This window comes from Homalodisca vitripennis, chromosome 2 (assembly GCF_021130785.1).
Source record: "Homalodisca vitripennis isolate AUS2020 chromosome 2, UT_GWSS_2.1, whole genome shotgun sequence".
Lineage (NCBI taxonomy): Eukaryota > Metazoa > Arthropoda > Insecta > Hemiptera > Cicadellidae > Homalodisca > Homalodisca vitripennis.
Genome location: NC_060208.1, coordinates 73923774 through 73928967, shown reverse-complemented (window position 1 = coordinate 73928967; position 5194 = coordinate 73923774).

The following is a 5194-nucleotide window of genomic DNA, read 5'->3' as shown; positions in this document are numbered from 1 at the left end:
TAAATATTTTTTATACAGCGTTTTCATTACATCCTTTTGTAACTGGATTTAAGATTAGATTCTGGTTCATTGATGAATCACTCATTATGTTAAAGCCTTATAATAAAATTATGGAGCTTATTTTTAATTACAAACCTTGCTTTTAAATTATTAAAAAGTTTTATTTCGAGTTCATTTGACAAATAATAAACCATACTCATCAATATAAATGTATCCTAACTGGCTGGGACGACTGTTATTGCTTACAGATCGGGAAAACATCTTTTAAATATTCACTAAAAGTTTCTTAAGATACAAGATAGTTAATACATCTACTCAACCGCTTATTACTTAGGAACTGACATGTATTTGGCTTCACCAAACCAATTGACTAGAACGTGTACTAGGAAGGATCACATGTAACAGCTGGAGCCAATGTTAAGTGTTTCTGCTGAAGAGGTTTATTGCATAGAACAACTGGCTTTGACCATCAGAGTGTTAAAAGAAGGATGAAGAGGAAGGATATTAGTATACCATATCTGAAGAATTTCTGAAAAAACTGGAGGGGTTGCTAGTGTTTGACTCTGAATAGAATTCATGAGATGTGTGTTTTGTAAAGAGATGTTAGAAACGGTTCATTGTGCAATAAATTTATAAATTTTTCAAAAGATTTTGTGATTAACAATTAGCAAAATAACCCAAATTGATAATGCGCGGGCATTTCTATGGACTCATGTTATTTGGGCTCTCTTTAAAAAAAAGGTATAAGATGTAGAATGTTTAATAAACATTCGTACACTGTTTTATGATATGGGAGGGCTAATTTTGATTGACTCTGACTCAATATTAAAACAATATTTTATTCACAAATGCTTCAGCGTTGTGTTGAGCTTTCCAAAATAAACAATAACAGATGCTAAGTAGTAAACCTGCCTGGTAATTATTTCTCAGATTGTAGCTTCCCTAGCTTATACACACAATCTGACACATAAATAATAGTTATAATGTTATTGCCTTATCACTATTAGGCAATTAGATAAGGAGACTGAAATTCGCTATTTAAAGAGTTTGTATAAGTTTGTATATCCTTGAAAAATGCCTATGGACTTAGGTAATCTAAAATTTTTATCTCTCCTTATACAAAAGGATGGTCTGCTGTCCTTGAACAAAGTAAGGAAGATATACAACTTGTGTGAGGGATGTTACCAGGACATGGCCCTCTCAGGAAACATCTTATGAAAATGGGTCTAAGCCAGACTGATGAATGCAGACTCTGCGGAGAAGCAGAACAATCAGCAGAACATATAAAGCTTAATATATAACTGCCCTGCCATATGCAAAAACAGTAAAAATTCCTGGGGGCGTATCTTCACAGCCCTAAGGACATAAAAGATTAAGAACCCTCAAATCTCACGGTCCTTTCAGGATTATGTGGAGAGACTATCTAAAAGAAATATGGTTAGCTAGTGCTAATTTAACATTTTAGTTATGTGTCTGAACGTTTAGTGTCAAGCTAAGACAAATAATTATGATAATAAAAAATTATTTTTTTTATATGTTTAACCCTTTAATACACTTTCATTTTTTCACCAAAGCAAGTGTAATCGACAATCAATATCTTCCTTATGCCTTATTATCTTCCCCTTACAATTTCTGAACTCCTCTCAAAAATATATTTGTCATTCCGTTTCAATCCAAGAACTTTAGTTTGTTTACATTCAAATAAACTGTGTACACATTATCAATGATTACAAGGTTCAAAGTGTGTCTGCAATTCACTTGATTCTAGTTGATATCAAACTTTTGATGGTCGTCAAAATTCATGATGCTGATGGTTGAACTGACACAGGATTTATCCAATAACAGCTATTTCACACTAATGAGATAAACAGCATTCAATTGCTCTGTAGAAGAGGTCATTAATAATAATGAATAGTACATGGAGTGATGGGTTTGAGTGGCTATCATGTTGCAAATGGTGGCCAAGTGTCAAAATAATTAATCAACACAATAACTGTGAACTTTATAAATTCTGTTTTAGAGTAGAGTGGCAAAACTTTTAGGTATATTTTTTTAACAGCTTTTTTTTACTTGGTAATACAAAGATTTGGTGGTTTGTTTGTCATTATTAAGTGTCATATTTATTAGTCTTAAAGCAATATTTAAAAGTGAAACTGTTACTAAAATATCGTCAAGCTAATGTAGACTATTACTAAATTAATAAATACTAATAATAAGTACTACTAATAAATAGTAATAGTTGGGAAATTTTTGTATTAAACTACAGTACGAATATCTTGTGTTTTCCTTATTGGCTACTGCAGACACATCAACATCATCTAACTATTCCACTATGAGGAAGTTGATAGTTACTGTTAAAGCTTTTTTGGTGGTTTTTTTGCTGAAAACGTATCTCATGTTTCAGTATGCTGTTATGTAATGCTGATTGAACATAGTAGTTTTGAACATACAGAATAGTAAAATTATGAAAGATATATATATCATTTCAATAAACATTGAATCACAAAAAGTACTTGCTCCGCCGGGACTCAAACCCGGATCTCTCACTTGCCGGATGAATGTGCTACCGTTACACCACAGAGCCCTCACTTTTTACAATTCAATTATTTTGTATTTGGCCGTATCTGTCACATATGCGTTTAAATAATCAAACTAACATATGATCGTAAGACCAAATACCTGTCAAATGACTTTTGTTTACATTAAAATGGAATAAATGACAATCCATCTACCCTGGATGATTTGAATTGTGTATCAGTGATGGTGGTAGTGTGGATTCAGTGGTAGTTAGTGATAATACTGACAATAGTAATAGTGGTCCAATCAGTTACATATTATAAACACTGATGTCAACGACTTCATTGACCAACACTTTTTTGAATGCTAGTGAAGAGCAGTTCTACCACCCACTGTAAACAACCGATAAGGTCCTCTTGGGGAAATTCACCACCCTCGTCCAGACTACAAAAGATGGCATAGCGCCCACATGCTATTGCAGAGCAATCAAAGAGCAGGTGGTCAACAGTTTCCTCCTGTTTATTACACAATCTACAGAGCAGGTTCTCCCAGAAAATGCTGACTCGTGAAGATCGTTCCTCAGGTACCCATGTTCCATAACTACTCCTACAACCTGAGAAGACACTGATCTACCTAAGGAGAGATCAGCCGCCACCCTGGAGGAAGGTGACTGCAGGATCAACCTACTTATCGTTGAATCCGGATACAGTTTTCACCTTATTTCATGTTCAATGTGAACTCACTTCAAGACAGCCCTAAAGGATTGACACCTAGGAATACCACAGAAAATGAGGTCCTGTAATGTTGGATGCCGAGCCCAGATTGACCAATGCATCAGCTCTTACGTTCACAAAGATTCCTTCATGACCAAGAACTCATGTCATGTCATGAACAAACAGTAAAATTGTTGCTTTTGCAGGGGAAGAAACAATTTGATAACAATACCAGACAAGTTTGGAGTTGAACACAGGAGTCCAACATCTTCAACGCTATCTGTGAAAATGCTGATCATCTTGCTCCTTTACTGTAGACGAATATTCTCACGAGCATAATTGTTATGAATTCTGCTTAAAAAACTGTGGAATAAGGATCCAAAGACACCACCAGCTCTCTACATGGTCTCACACCCACAATCCCCGTATCTGTGCCACTTTTTGTTTTAGAGACATCCATAAACTATTAAGGCTCCATATCTACAACTAGTAATGCTGCAAATATCATGGATGATGGTACAGGCTGGGATATGTACGAGAGTAAGAAAACATTTTCAATTTAGCTAGAGTTTAAAATTTAATGTGAATACTGCGTTTAGCTCCTTTCTCATTCCGCTCAGTGCAGCATCTGAAATCTGACAAATCTGAATCTGCCACAAACTGACTCCTGGAATATGGAATCTATGTCCATCTGTAGAGATCTAATAAAATTCAGGATGAAGATGCTCAAAGTGACCTTTGTTGCACCATTTTGGCATCAGAGAAAACTAGACTAGAAAGAGCTCTATCTGGTTTACCCAGCAGCCATCTAGTTTAATCCAGATGAAGAGATGTCCTCGTTGTCTCATCAGGTGCACAATTTTGATCGACTACTATGTTTTAGACATGGTTCCAAAGCATGATGGAGAAACAAAGTTTTCTACACGTAACATAGATATGATGGAAGGGGTTGATTCAATGCTAATGTTGAGTTTAGCTTCATTTCGCCTTCCAAAGTATATTAAATCTGACAATCATAGACTTTTGTGATCTAGATATATTAGGTGTCACAAAGAGTTTGCTTTGATCATCATCACCACAGACTTTTCTCTGACCTTTATAAATGAACAGGGTGATAAGGTCCAGGAGTAAAGACTGTGACAGTCTCAGATTTCAGACACTACTGAGCAGAAGGTGAAATAGAGCTAAAATGTACATTTGCATTGAATCAACCCTTACAACCTTAGCTGCGTGTATGTGTGCAAAATTGAATTTCAATTCATCTAACAATGCAAAACCTATTGATTTATTTTAGCATTATTTGTCTGATGTTGAAATAATGGTTATAAAAACCAATTGCAATTTGAAATAAAATCATTTTTAAACTGTTACTCAGTTGTAAAAGTAGGCTAAAGACTGCAAAAGTACAAATCCAGAAGAAATTTTAAAAATCTCTGGTTTACATACAAGGTTTAACATCATGTACAAGTATGAGTACAAGTAATTACTAGTCAAAAATACTTTTTATATGTCCTCTATTGTTCAAGAAGTAATGAGCAGAAACATAAATTTTATGTTCTTGATATTTCGATGAAAACAAGATGGGTAGTAAATTATGACTTTTATTCATATGAAAGTAGAGAAAACTTCGGAGAAAACTTGTAAATTCTATCCCATAGCCTTCATTTTGATTCACTTAAAATGAACAATATTCTTATTGACATACAAAAGAGTTGTCTCACCCTTTACACATCAGACAAACTTGTGATGTGATGGTTTCACAAAATAGAAAAACTTCTTTTTGGAACTACAGTTGTCAACAATTGGATGGTCCACGTAGCTTTCTGACTCTAAAACAACACCCAATGGTTAGAAAAAAAAAACACCTTAACATACTTCAACTCAAAAGATGTATATGTAGTATAAGAATAAAAAATGTATTTACATTTTAATTGACTAGGTATTTTTAACAAATTGAAATGTCA